The sequence below is a fragment of the Hemiscyllium ocellatum genome, chromosome 18, assembly GCF_020745735.1.
Source record: "Hemiscyllium ocellatum isolate sHemOce1 chromosome 18, sHemOce1.pat.X.cur, whole genome shotgun sequence".
NCBI lineage: Eukaryota > Metazoa > Chordata > Chondrichthyes > Orectolobiformes > Hemiscylliidae > Hemiscyllium > Hemiscyllium ocellatum.
Genome location: NC_083418.1, coordinates 43,175,732 through 43,191,540, shown reverse-complemented (window position 1 = coordinate 43,191,540; position 15,809 = coordinate 43,175,732). Strand labels below are relative to the sequence as shown.

At 41.0% G+C, this 15,809-nt stretch overlaps 1 protein-coding gene across 2 annotated transcripts in view; it reads right to left on the bottom strand.

The window, feature by feature from the left end:
• dennd2b (DENN domain containing 2B) overlaps nt 1–15,749 on the bottom strand; it is a 457,469-nt gene extending 441,720 nt beyond the window's left edge. The window contains exon 1 of one of the 2 annotated variants that reach the window (XM_060838921.1): nt 15,697–15,749. The gene's annotated coding sequence lies outside the window, so the exon portion shown is untranslated. Of the gene's footprint in view, nt 1–15,254; nt 15,515–15,696 lie in introns of those variants that run through there. The other variant, XM_060838918.1, reaches the window with a different exon arrangement.
• Nucleotides 15,750–15,809: the final 60 nt, after the last annotated feature.

Here is a 15,809-nt window from a genome sequence, read left to right as displayed (position 1 = left end):
TTCTGAAAGTCCAGGTACACTACATCTAATGGATCTCCCTCGTCCATCTTCAGAGTTACATCCTCAAAAAATTCAAGAAGGTTAGTCAAGCATAATTTCCCTTTCATAAATCCATGCTGACTCTGACCTATCCTGTCACTACTATCCAGATGTGTTGTAATTTCATCCTTTATAATAGACTCCAGCATCTTTCCCACCACTGAGGTCAGACTAACTGGTCTATAATTTCCTGCTTTCTCTCTCCCACCTTTCTTAAAAAGTGGTACAATATTAGCCACCCTCCAATCCGCAGGAACTCATCCTGAATCTATTATTATGGGCGGCACAGTGGCAATTAGGGGCGGCACAGTGGCAATTAGGGGCGGCACAGTGGCAATTAGGGGCGGCACAGTGGCACAGTGGTTAGCACTGCTGCCTCACAGCACCAGAGACCCGGGTTCAATTCCCGACTCAGGTAACTGTCTGTGTGGAGTTTGCACGTTCTCCCCGTGTCTGCGTGGGTTTCCTCCGGGTGCTCCGGTTTCCTCCCACAATCCAAAAATGTGCAGGTTAGGTGAATTGGCCATGCTAAATTGCCCGTAGTGTTAGGTGCAGGGGTAAATGTAGGGGTAGGGGTATGGGTGGATTGCGCTTCGGCGGGTCGGTGTGGACTTGTTGGGCCGAAGGCCTGTTTCTACACTGTAAGTAATCTAATCTAATCTATCGAACTCTGGAAAATAATCACCAACGCATCCACGATTTCTCGAGCCACCTCCTTCAGTACCCTGGCATGTAGACCATCAGGCCCTGGGGACTTATCAACCTTCAAACCTAACAGTCTCTCCAACACCAATTCTTGGCAAATATAAATTCCCTTAAGTTGAGGTCCTTCAGCCACTGTTACCTCAGGGAGATTGCTTATGTCTTCCCCAGTGAACATAGATCTGAAGTACCAATTCAATTCTTCTGCCATTTCTTTGTTCCCTGTAATACATTCCCCTGTTTCTGTCTTCAAGTGCCCAATTTTAGTCTTTCACATATCTAAAAACACTTCTACTATCCTCCTTTATATTATTGGCCAGTTTACCTTCTTAACTCATTTTTTCTCTGCGTATTTCCTTCTTAGTAATCCTCTGTTGCCCTTTAAAGCTTCCTAATCCTCCGTTTTCCCACTTATCTTTGCTATGTTATACTTTTTCTCTTTTAACTTTATATGTTTCTTAACTTCCCTCGTCAGCCACGGCCACCCATGCCTCCTCCTAGGATGCTAGCAGCGCTTTGTAAAGAAATCTTACTATTATTTATAAATATAGTGCTATTAAGTTAGGTTTTTCAGAAAGGATTGGTTTAGCTATATTCATCAGCAGAATTTCATGTTGAATGAGCTTTTGAGATAATTTAACAAATTATTCAAGTCAGCATCTGTATCCTTTAGAAATTATGACATAGGCATAGCAGTATAAATTTTCCAATGGTAGTAGTGATGTTAGCCCGGTAAAATGGATGAGAAACAAACATAAACTGCCTCGTTTTAAGAAGAAATATAGTGTAGCTGCTGAATGTAATGGTGTTTTTGTGAAGAATTCTGGGCAAGGAATAGGTTTAGGTTGTGCTCATTAGGACAGAGATAATTTGTTTTCATATGAACTACACAGCAGGACAAATCCTACCCAGCCAACTATAGCCCTATCAATCTACTCTCAAATCATTAGTAAAAAGTGATGGAAGATATCAACAACAGTGCTATCAAACAGCACCTGCTCAGCAATAAATTGCTCAATGATGCCCAGTTTGGGTTCCACTGGGACCACTCAGCTCCTGACTTCACGACAACCTTGATTCAGACATAGACAAAAGCGCTGAATTCCAGGAGTGAGGCGAGAGAGTAACAGCTCTTGACAGAAGGCTACATTTGACCAAGCGTAGTATCAAAGTACCTTAGCAAAACTGGAATCAGTGTGTATCATAGGGCAAACACTCTGCTGGTTGGATTCATACCAGGCACATAGGAACATGTCTGTGTTTGTTGAAGGCCATCATCTCAGCTCCAGGGCATCCCTGCAGGATCCCATCAGTTAGGAATGTCTTCTCAGTTCAACTATCTTCAGCTGCTTCATCAATGACCTTCCCTCAATCATAAGTTCAGAACGTAGGATATTTGCTGATAATTACACAATGTTCAATACTATTTGCAATTCCTCCATCACTGAAGCAGACCATGATTAAATGCAACAAGATCTGGAGAATATGCAGGCTTGGGCTAACTATTGGCAAGTAACATTAGTGCCGCAAATGCCAGGTAATGACGAATAGACAACCTAACCACTGCCTCTTGACATTCAATGGAGTTACTATCAGTGAATTCCCCACTATCAACATCCTTGGGGTGAGCATTGACCAGAAACTCAAGGGGACTCACCACATAAACACAGTGACTACAAGGCAAGAGCCAGTCTAGAAACTCAGCGAGTAATTTATCTCCTTACTCCCTAAAGCCTGACTGCCATCGACAAGGCACAAGTCAAGAGTGCAATCGAATACTCCCCATTTGCCTGGATGGGTGCAGTTCCAACAACACACAATATGCTTGACACCATCTAGGACAAAGCAGTTAACTTTATTGGCATCCCATCCACAAATATCCACTCCCTCCATCACCAATACTCAACAGTACATACGGCTGCTATCTACAAGATGCACTGCAAAAAAAAACCAAATATCCTCAGACAGAACCTTCCAAATCCACAATTACTTCCAACTAGAAGGTCAGGCAACAGATATATGGGAACACCACCAGCACCTGCATGTTTTCCCCCAATCCATTCACCACCCTGACTTGGATATATATCGCCATTCCTTCACTGTCCCAGTGTCAAAATCCTGGAATTTCCTCCTTAAGGTATTTTGGTCAACCTATAGCACATGGACTGCAGCGATTTAAGAAGGCAGCTCACTACTACTTTCTCAATAGCAACCAGGGACAGCCATTAAATGCTGGCCAGCAAGTGACACCCATGTCCCACAGGTCAATTAGAAGAGTGGCAATTGCAAACTTTCATCCAAAACAGTTTTAATTTGTTCTCTCGTTTTAGAAATAAAATCTTGCAAACATTTGCATTTGACTCTTCAAGGTTATAACACAACCTCTGGATAAGGATACACCTTCATATTCATCTCTTGGACTTCCACTCATTTTAGGCACTGCCTTCTCAAGGATAGTCAAGAATGGACAATAAATGCTGGGTGAACCAACAAACCCACATCCCATGAATGAATTTAAAGAAAAAGGAAGTAATTGAAAATGGAAACATTTATCTGGATTTCAGTGTAAAACTCATGTAGGGCTGAGACACTGGTGTGGTGCACACACCCCTACTACTTGACACACCACATTAGAGCCCAAACATGCTGCATTAATCACCCTGCTCTCCATTCCTCAGGAATATACTGCACTACCTTATGCAAGCTGTTTTTATCACACACAAAGCTATTGCTATTTTTTAAAATGAAATAATGAAATTCAAAAGCACATTTGGTTCACTTTTCCATCTGATCATCAGTTCTGTATTAGCAACACGTTTCTTTCTTCACTATCTCAATGGAATTCTCTCCACTAATTTGCTTTCTTCTTGTGTTGGCCTCAAGTACAAATCCATTGGCAACTGTTGAACTCTGGCACCTTATGGCTTGCGACCCTTATTTCTGGTTCAATGATGAATGTCAGCAGATCCAGCTGTGGGTGAAACCACAACAAAGACCAATTTTTACAAAAGTTACTGATGGGTTGATATCGTTGGCTAGGCCAGTATTTATGGTTCATCCTTGGGTGCCCTTGAGAAGATGGTGAGCTGCTTTCTTGAGCCGTTGCAGTCCATTTGCTGTAGGGAGACCTATAATGCCATTAAACATGAAGTTTCAGGATTATGACCCAGTGCAGTGACGCTGACGAAACAATGTATTTCCAAGTCAGAATAATGAGTTCTCTCCTGAGATTTGCAACAGGTACCTCTTCCCACTGGAAAGGCAAGTCAGGATTGGCATGTGTAGCTAAGTTTCTCTTCACTAATTTTAAAAAGGTGCTGTGGCCAATTATGGCACCTTTACCATCTGAGAACAATTGAGCAACGGAGTGGCATAACAATAATTTCAGGTCTGCTTGCTCTGGCGTAGATTTTCAGTAGCATTGGCAGAAATTATAATGAGATATATTTGTGCGATTGTTGCATGTTTTGAAATAAAATTTGAATCAGAGTGTATCTCTTTTGCATTCTTTTTCAATTGCCCCACTCGTGATAATGGTCCAATGCAGTCACATGCTACACTTTGGAAATCAGGATGTCCATGGGCAGGAATATGTTAAGGAATTGATTTATATTGGCAGATATACAGAAATAATACATTGAATCACGAATAATGGCTCTGAGCCAATCAAAAGCAAGTCCCGATTCCCAGAGAACTTCCTCCACATTTATAATGATGGATTGTTTTCCTTCGGTTATACAAACATTCTTAAATATACTATATTTTTCTTTCAATTTGCTCTCCTGCTCTGTTGAGGGCACTACCTTTGCCATATGTGCAAAGTATCTTTCAGCATCATTCTTCATAAACGAGTGTGAATGGGCATTGCTGATCTACTCAACCCCTTCAACAGCATCGTTACCAGGTTTGTTCCCAATTGCTACAACACCACATTTCCACCAGGAATTACTTGATTTTAAGGCAACCCTAATTAAAGAAAGACATAATTTATTGACATCGTCCAAACTAACTTTCGATGATGCCAGATAGAATACCATTTTACAGGGCAGAAGCAGCAGCATCTGTCCACTGATGAGTTGGCGATAACTCAGATTCCCACAGGATTTTACATTCATGAAGCTGATAACTACCTGTAGTCAGTTCTTCCATCTCTCTCAGAGTTGACCACATGCCCACAAGGACTGCTGGGTAATCAGAGGGCCACTGCTCTTCAGTCTCAGTGCGTCACTGGGAGAAGAAATTAGCACTGTGACTGCATCCGGGTACTAGCAGCACAACTGGAGGAGGCCCTGAAACCCAGCTAAATGGGTCTTGCCAGTGCCATTCAGATGAGCCCTGGAGAGGCTCGAGGACTTGTTTCCAGTTGACTCATTGCCAACATTTATTGACTACCTCTAGAAGCCCTTGAAAAGGTGACAGTGAGCTGCCTTCTTGAACCACTGCAGTCCATGCGCTGCAGATTGACCCACAATGCCCTTAGAGAGTGCATTGCAGGAATTTGACCCAGTGTCAGTGAAAGAACAGTGAGATATTTCCAAGTCAGGATGGTGACTGGATGCAGATGGTGGTTTCCCAAACATTGACTGTTCTTGTCCTTCTAGGTGGAAGTGGTTGTGGGTTTGCAAAGTGCTGTCTAAGGATGTTTGGGAAACTTTTGCAGTGCACCTTGTAGATAATACACACTGCTGCCATTGAGCATTGGTGGTGGAAGGAGTGGATGTTTGTGGAAGTGATGGTAATCAATTGACTGCTTTGTCTTGGGATGGTGTCAAGCTTATTGAGTTTTGTTGGAGCTCCACTCATCCAGGCAAATATTCCACAACACACCTGACTTGTGCCTTGCAGATGGTGGACAGGCCTTGGGGAGTCAGGTGGTGAGTTACTCACTGCACGATTCCTAGCCTCTGATGTGCTCTTGTAGTCATTGTATTTATATGGCATTTAGATGTCATTCATAAGCATGGGCGTCATGGAGGGGGAGCGACAACCTTTGTGGCTTTGCTTCCTCTATAGGGTCGGGCAATAGTTTGCACAATAGACAATAGGTGCAGGAGTAGGCCATTCTGCCCTTCGAGCCAGCACCACCATTCATTATGATCATGGCTGATCATCCTCAATCAGCATCCTGTTCCTGCCTTATCCCCATAACCCTTGATTCCACTATCCTTAAGATCAGGATAGCCAGTTCCAAGCCTGGAGAATATTTGGTTGTGTTGGTGACAGCACCCACAGTCTGGTCATAACAAAACAGCCTCCTTGAGATGAGCTGCTTAAGTGACCCTTAGTTGGACTAAAGTTAGGGGTCATCCAACACTTTCCTTGCTGCTGATAAAATGGCTCCCTCCAATCATTAATTGTCCTACCCACTCCCAATGTCAGCAATCCCCTGCCCACCCCTCTCCCCACATCCCATGGACACCGGTTAATTCAGGGCCATGAATGTGGGATCCAACCTATAACTGAACCTAGGACTTTCATAGACCCTGAGTGGAATTTTATTCGGGCATGAACCAAGTGGGCTAATGTGAAAAGTATGGCAAAACTCAGAAGGCCTATCTCAATGTTGGGTGTGTGTGAATGCATCTTTTATACATCTGTAGAGTGTCCAGGCAAGTTTCTCACTGGACAGGTGTGATTTGCCAATTAAGGGAGATTCTTGTTTGTTAAACGCTCGTCAACATAACAACTCATTAATATTCAGCTTTCTAGCTTGACAAATGCTTTCAACAAATTCTTGATATGAAAGTCAGAATCAAGAATTCTTGATATGAAAGTCAGAGTGGGTGCCATAAGACCACAAGCTATAGGAGCAGAATTAGGTCATCCAGCCCACTGAGTCTGCTCCACCAGTCAATCATGGCTAATACATTTCTCAACCCCATTCTCCTGTCTTCTCTCCATAACCTTTTTTTAATGTCCTTACTAATCAAAAATCTCTGCATTAAATACACTTGACGACTTGGCCTCTGCGGCCTTATGTAGTTTCAAGATCCATGGATTCACCACAGTCAGGCTGAGCAAATTCCTCATCTCAGTTCTACCAGGTCATCCCTTCATTCGAAGGCTGTGCCCTTGGGTCCTAGTCTCTCCTACTGGTGGAAATGTCTTCTCCAAACAACTCTATCCAGGCCTATCAGTATTCAGTATGTTTCAATGAGATCCCCCTTCATCCTTCTAAACTTTATTCAGTACAGACCCAGAGTCCTCATATGACAAGTCCTGGGATCATTCTTGTAAACTTCCTCTGAATCCCTTTCAAGGCCAGCACAGCGTGGTGGGCGGCACGGTGGCACAGTGGTTAGCACTGCTGCCTCACAGCGCCTGAGACCCGGGTTCAGTTCCCGACTCAGGCGACTGACTGTGTGGAGTTTGCACGTTCTCCCCGTGTCTGCGTGGGTTTCCTCCGGGTGCTCCGGTTTCCTCCCACTGTCCAAAGATGTGCGGGTCAGGTGAATTGGCCATGCTAAATTGCCCATAGTGTTAGGTAAGGGGTAAAATGTAGGGTATGGGTGGGTTGCGCTTCGGCGGGTCGGTGTGGACTTGTTGGGCCGAAGGGCCTGTTTCCACACTGTAGTAATCTAATCCTTCCTCGATATAGGCCCTAAACTCCTCAGTAGTACATCCCTGCTCTTGTATGCTAACCATCTTGAAATGACATTGCTAATTGCCAGTTGAACCTACATGTCAACCTTTAGAGAATCCTGAACTAGGATTCTCAAATCCTTTTGTGTTTCAGAATTATAGTCTCCACCTCTATTCTTCCCACCAAAGTGCACAACATCACACTTTCCCAGATTTTATTCCATCCGCCACTTCTTTGATCACTGTCCTTGTCTGTCTAAGTCCTGTGCATTTTCTCAACACTACCTACCTTTGTGTTATCTGGAAGCTTCGCAATAGTTGCCCTCAGTTCCCTCATTAAATGTAGAATGTGAATAGTTGTGGTCTGAACACTGACTCCTGCAAAGTTCCACTTGTCACTGGCTGCCATCATAAAAGGACCACTTTATCCACACTCTACCTTCTGCCAAATCAGTCAATCCTTTATCCGTTGTCAATACCTTGTCCATAAACATAATGGGCCCCTTATTTACCTGGTGACTTCAGCTCACTGGTCATTTGCCCACCCACATGCATTTCACAGGCATTGACTTCCAACATGTCAGCTTCCAAGAATCCTCATGATAATCTCTGATCCTAACAGGGTGCATCTGCACTTCAATCCTGCACCTCAGACTACACTGGCAACTCTCATTGTAATGCTGCTGCAAGGACTCCGTGCTCAGGGACATGCACCCAGTTCACAGACAGGACTAGACTGCATCTCTGGGCTGTTCACTTACTGTATTAACGCTCATGCTCTCTGACCCTACCTAGCTTCTCACAGCAACTCCACTTGGTATTGATTTGCTTTTTTGCACTCTATCTCCTCCACCAGACATATCAGACTCATCTTACTTCTACCTTGCTGTCTCACAGAGATATAAAGCCAGAATGTGTGATGTGGTTGTTAATAATCCTCAGGTATGTCAAAAGAGATAAATATCAGTCAAGGGACCAGACACATATATCAAGGGATCCCTCCAACATCAGTCAGGGGCTTAGGATGGTCAGAGACAGGAAGTTGTCTGCATAAGGGATAAGGAGCTAAAAGATAGGTAGCTCACCAACTGTCTTGACTCTTTCTGCCCCATTGAGGTCTGCTTTCTTTCTGGAAGAGAGAGGCTTGTTTTAACAGAGATAAAAATTTGGCACAACTGTTCCTCTTGGGTCAGGTGAGGAGGGCATTCAAAGTTAGCAAGGTTTGGAATAAGATAAAAGCATGTGAGGAAAGATGTCACAGGCAACAGTGAGTGTGATAGAACTTGAGCCTTTAGTATGATGTTACTACAGTAACAGAAATAGTGTGAGTGTCAAGTACTGGAGAGAAGATGATGGTATTTGCAGGCAATAGACAATAGGTGCAGGAGTAGGCCACTCTGCCCTTTGGGCCTGCATCACCATTCAATATGATCATGGCTGATCATCCTTAATCAGTATCCTGTTCCTGCCTTATCTCCATAACCCTTGATTCCACTATCCTTGAGAGCTCTATCCAACTCTTTCTTAAATGAATCCAAAGACTGGGCCCTCCACTGCCCTCTGGGGCAGAGCATTCCACACAGCCACCACTCTCTGGGTGAAGAAGTTTCTCCTCATCTCTGTCCTAAATGGTCTACCCTGTATTTTTAAGCTGTGTCCTCTGGTACTCACCCATCAGCGGAAACATGTTTCCTGCCTCCAGAGTGTCCAATCCTTTAATAATCTTAAATGTCTCAATCAGATCCCCTCTCAGTCTTCTAAACTCAAGGGTATACAAGCCCAGTCGCTCCAGTCTTTCAGTGTAAGGTAGTCTCACCATTCCAGGAATTGACCTCGTGAACCTACGCTGCACTCCCTCAATAGCCAGAATGTCTTTCCTCAAATTTGGAGACCAGAACTGTACACAATAGTCCAGGTGTGGTCTCACCAGGGCCCTGTACAGCTGCAGAAGAACCTCTTTGCTTCTATACTCAATCCCTCTTGTTATGAAGGCCAGCATGCTATTAGCCGTCTTCACTACCTGCTGTACCTGCATGCTTATTTTCATTGACTGGTGTACAAGAACACCCAGATCTTTTTGTACTGCCCCTTTACCTAAATTGATTCCATTTAGGTAGTAATCTGCCTTCCTGTTCTTGCCACCAAAGTGGATATCCATACATTTATTCACATTAAACTGCATCTACCATGCATCTGACCACTCTCCCAACCTGTCCAGGTCACCCTGTAATATCCTAACATCCTCCTCACATTTCACCCTGCAGAGCAGAGAAGGACATTGACCTTAACATTGTTGACAGACAACCAAGATCACACTGAGCTGGCTAATAACTTCAGGCCAAACTGATGTGGTCTGGTGTCATGAACTCCTCTATGGTCCTGGTCCGAAGGATTCATGTGTACGCAAAGCCTATAAGATCCTGCCCACAGAGCAACACATCAATTTCCCCTTGTCCACCATGTCCAGGACAAATGTCAGGAATTGAGCAGGGCAGCTCTGGACTGGTGGTGCTTGTCAGGGTGCACAATGGACTTTTATAAAGATGGTGTAGGATCAACCGTGCCAATTTTTGGTGGATATCCAGTCAGAAGCCAATTCTTTTTAGGAATGGTGTGAGATAAGATGGGGATAGAATCAGAACAGAGGAGCAGGGTAGATAGTCAATAAGATGTATTTGGCAAGATACAGTGAGGAATCTTGGTAGGCATCACAGTGACAAATCCTCCAAAACTTTGATGCAATTTGCACTTAGCCAATAAAAAAATGTAAGATTCAGCCCTTTGTCACTCAGCACGTGCATTTTACAATTAAACCATTTAAAGCTCCTCATCTTCAACTAGCATACTCAGAGATAAATATATAATTAAAAAGGAACTTTCTTCAGCTTGACAGCTTTTCTGTCTCACTGATTAATTCCCAACAAGAGCGAATTTTTGGACAGTTTTTTTTAATATTTACATACACTGGTAAATAGTAAAAATAAATATGGCAATATATCACATCACTTTGGCATGCAAGTGCACTTCTAATCCAACAAGTTTATAAAGGCTGTTTGCATACTAAATCTGGACATAGGGACTGATTTATAAAAGGATTTTTAATCAAAAATAAAAATATTTGCTACATGAAATATGTCAGGATATATCTGCCAAAAATGTTATGAAGGCAACCTCATGGCTCATGACATCTTGTAACACTTTGCCACTATGCATTATTCTTCATGTATTGCATCTCAAGACTATTGGTATATCATACTAATTTATGTTTTATCCTGTCTCTCATCTGTGTTATTCTGTTCTAAAAGTAAAGTTAACGAGTGACTTATCCTGTGTCTGTAACATAGTGCAGCCTGGGTATTAACGTTTCTACATATTGTGATTCCAGCTGAGGGTAATATTGAACAAGTCAAATTCCAGAGTGAAACCTAGCTTGATAGAATAAAGGTTTTATCATTGCAATTTGATTACTGTGGTGGTCAATTACTCAAATTTTTACAGGAGACTATCAATGTACTTTTAACAAAAGGACATAAGTTTATAACGCAAAAGAAAAAGAGCATGAAAACAAAGTTATGTTTATTTTTAAAAAGACGTCATCATAAACAGCAAAAAGAAATATTCAACTTGCATTTCCTAGCAATATTCCTTACAGATACTGAATCCTGGTGAGGTGTCACTATTAGCTTCACTTTACAATTTCTTACTGAATTGATAAGGTCACAAGTGTTGCAATTTGATGTGATTCTCTTCATTACTGTGTCTCCCCAAGACACACAACCACACAGGCTAACCCACTGACTTTTCTCACTGAAGTCTAAGAAAAAGAATCAGACATTGACTTGCTTCAAGCCGCTAAGGAGTGCAATTGCTGATATGGCACTTTTCTTCTGAACCATAACCTGCATCTGGTACTTAGCCTCCTCTTCTTTAGATCATAAAAGCTTAGGTCAATTATCTCAACAGGTAGCTTGACTCAGTCTGATTGACTCAAATGATTACTTCAAAACATTTAGCTCATTGTTCCAAATAACCTTCTGATCCCTTCACCAAATGAAACCAAAAGCCTATTTAACTGTATTTTCGAATGCAAATTTCCAAATGATTAAAAAAAAGTTAGAAACCTTCATCATCACCAAGACATAATGCACCAAGTCTACATGTTCTTCTGTCTATGTGACGCACTTCATTGTATGGTAGCCTATCAATAATACATTCCATCCCCATTTCACTCACTGCAGCATCTGCCTGATAGTCTTTCCATTATATGCTTGGCTGTTTTTATCATATCTCTAACATGCTCCAGCTTCCTGCTATCCTGTTTTTCTGAAGGTTTCAGCTTGTGCAGTACTGTATGCAACATATTTTGACCTGTTACCTCCTAAACATATATTAATCTACATGTTTTCATAGTCCCGTACACTAATATGTGCTTTTCCTGAATATAACAGATTCCAGGATCTGTATTTTCTTCTATATAATGCACTCTGCATATTGGGTTACTATGCTATTTCCCAGTGATGATAGCACAATATTCTTAGTCTTAATGTAGATATTTGTGTTACTGAGACTGATACAGGAAGATAAAAATGCAAAATAACAATGTGATCCTCAGTCTATGACTTGCCAAAAGATTGCTTACGTAGCTTATGTTGTCATGGTGACTAAATTACAAACTATATGCAATTCTTTGAGCTTTAAAACTGCAGAAATATTCAATTGAACTAATCCATCTTTTAATTCATATTATGGATAGAATGCATCACAATTATTCATTCTAGGATAAGTGCCTCCATTTACTACAATCAACCATGTTATAACAAGTAATGTCTTCATTTGTGTTTTATTTAATCAATCTAACTATGAGAAGATCATTTTCATATCACATGGTTCATCCCAGCTATGTGCTTACACCACCACACATGATGTCATAAAACACTTAAATTAATTGCGGATGATATGATATATTAGGCATGCAATATAAATATTTACAGGTAAAGATTTATACCTGTCTATGACGGTGGGACAAGGTAGGGGATATGTTATCTTTGGCTAAGTCAGCTATTCATAAGGAAATAGATGGCAGATGGAAAATTCAAAGCTCCATTTATCTTCCATTGTCACAAGAACATGGAGGAAATAATCTCCTACAATTAATACATGTTTTATGCCTTCTTGTAACTTTCTATTCCATCTGTGGGAAAGTAATTTTGCACCCAAACCAAACTGTATCCCTGGTCATCCAGTCTGCATCTATAATTTAAAGAGTTCATAATATTTATAAATGAACTGTTGAAGTCAAGGATCTTAGAGAATGATTATAAGATAGTGGCTTAATTGAAGAGTTTAGATGGTCTGTACTGTGACTAAGGGATATGTGAGAACATTTATAAATCAGTAATCGAACTGAGTAGTTCAATGGTTTATATGGAGAATAATGGACCTTAAAAAGTAATAATAAGATCGTCATCTAATTGAGGAGTTTGTTTGGTTTGTATTGCAAATGTGAACTCTGCATTTATAAAGTGGCAATCTAATTAAAGGGTTCGCATCTTTGTTTTGAGGATAAGGGATTTGGAGATTTGAAATGGAGTGACAAAATGTAATGTAAACCAAGGGTTGGCGTGGCTTTTAGCGAAAATAAGAGAAAATTGAATAATTATAAAGCGGAAAACTAGTTGAATAATTAAGGTCACATGGTTGTTTATGGAAGAGCACTTTGCATCTTGGATTTGAATCAAAGATAAATCATTGTCTTGAAATGATTCCACTTTCATTTATATGCTCATCACCTATATAAACAATTAAGGAGCAAATATAGGAGGAATGGTTAGTAATTTTACAGATGACACCAAAATTGACAGTTTCTTGGATAGTGAAGGTGGTTATCTAAAAGTACGATGGGATCTTGATCAACTGAGCCAAGGAATGTCAGGTGGAGTTTAATTCCGATAAATGCGTAGTGTTAATTAATCTTTATATGACACCCCATAAGCATGATGGAAAATGTAGATCTCGGTTTCTTTTACATCAGCGGAGATTTGCTGCTGTGGACATTGACAGCTAGACCACACTTAAATCTCACTCTAACAACATTCACATTCAGATTAAAATATGTAATATAATCGCTGTGAACATAAAGTTATAATCAAATTTTAGCTAGATGAAATAAAAGCACATTGACATCATTATTGTATAGCAATTCCATGAGTAACTATTATGTGATGGTCTGCTTCTCAGTTGTGAATGATTCTGAAAACACCTTCACTCTCTATCCAGTGAGTAATTTCATCCCACTGTTCAACTAACGAGTTCAGTTTTGTAAAACCAAATTAGATCAGATATTTGTTCTTCAATCAGCACTGTTAACTAAATTCTATGGGAATACTTTCCCCAGAGTATATTTTGCATTCTTTCCCACAAATTCATCCCGTTTTAAAATTATAGGTACTACAAAATAGATTAAAGTTATCTATTTTCACTTTATTTTTCAGTTAGTGGCTGTTGGATACTAAAGCCAAGGTTGAATGGCCAACCATTGATGCTAATGATTATTAATATTTATGATAAAATTAGTTCAATGACTTATAATCTACAGCTAATTACCGTAAAACACAATTAGTATATTGGGTTACGTTTTGTGAAACCCTGCACTATGTTTGAGGTTTTGTCTGCAACCCTAGTATATCAGGTAATTAATGTTCAATTTGCACTGGTAAATAATTTTAATGGGAATATTTTTCTACTATATATCTTAACATCACAGCATCAGAAGGATCACTGAGAGCACTGTAAAGTAGTTTAGAATGGCTTGAAGCTATGGACGTGCTATATAAATTGATTTTTCCCCTCTAACTACTCAAAAATGTCAGCAACTATGCTCCATTATCAGATGCTGCGCCATCTGTTCTTCTTATAATATTTTGAAATGAGAGGCCACATGGCAATATCATAATATCCCTCTGAAAATATCACGTTACTATTCCTCCACAAGAAGAGTGCCATGTTTCCCTTCTTCTACCTGTAATGTTGCCCCTTCTTTCACTACGACACCACAACATTGACTCCCTCCTGATAATACCAAGGCAGAACTCTCCAGGCACGAAAATACCGCTGCAATGTCATCACTTGCTCTTTCCTCGGGGGGTGGGGTTCCCCATCAAATCCCAATCTCTGCAAAAACAAACCTCTTAAACGTTTAACCACAGAAGCACAGAGTGTCCTGCCTTTTAATGAACGATATATAGGAGGCATTTGCAATTCCACCCAGCTATCACGGCAGCTTCCGAAAGATGAACTTGGCGTTCATACTCCTTACACCCAAGCTTCGAATTATAATGCAGAAATTAGACATAGCCCGTTACAAAAATCTAGAACAAATGTAGACCTATAACCTGGTGATTTTTAACTTTGTCCACCCCAATCCAACACCGGCCCCTCCACATTATAGAAAAATGTAGATTGCCCGGACACTATTGCAGAGAACCACACACAGATGCGCTCTCACACATGGCTAAGAAATAATATACTGGACTCACACACATCACAGAAATGACTCAAAACTGTTCACCCCATCAACTCAGAACCCAAAGGTGCCTCCTGGTCCCGATCATTCCCTTCAAATTTGACGACTGCATCATTCAAGTGAGTTTTGTTTCTGCTAGTAAAACCGACCCCAGTTGAATCTGGTTAATGAAACATGTCACAATCTCATACTTCAGAAGAAAACAACATGGTTTCCAGAAAAAAAAAGCAGATGCAAAAGCATTCTGTGGATGTGTATATAGAGAGGCTGGGAGATTGCTAACCTCACTGACACGACACGTCCCATGAAACACACACACAAAAATCTTCCACCAAAGTGTCCTATTTTAACAAAGCAGCAGTTACAGCACGTGTTGAATTCTCAGAGATAAGCGCAGTTAGCTCCTTACCGTGCATCGTAACCAAAGTCTGAAATTCTTACATAGAGAAGGAAGTGCTTTTTAAAGGTCGTTGCGGTAGAGCCCCTCCGTTCCAATTCTGGCAGTGAGGGGGGATTTTTGGGGAGAGTATGAATCCGGAAACAGTGACGGAGCTCCTGTTACATTTCAAACGGGATAAAGCTTGAGCGCATTGACCGGGAGGGCTGACCTCTCATCTCAGTGTGAAGAACAGCCAACTAACCGGGAACAGCGATTGCTGCAGCTCACTCGGAAATCACAGAGTCTTTAATAATTTCCATAACTTTTGACGGGGGAAGGGGAGGTTACAGTGCTGATTGAATGATTTGAGCTCAAAAAAAACTTTCCAGCGGCCCATGTTGACAATAGGATGTTAAAAATCCGACAAACATCAAAAAAGTAGCCATTCCGATGAATGGTTACAGAAACTGACCTGATTGTTGATGTCTGTCCAACTCTCCGTGCAAGTACAAAAAAAGTTTAAATTGTGTTTTAAGTATCAATTATCAACGAATTCTGTTTAAAAACAAAAAAATACTCTTTTGC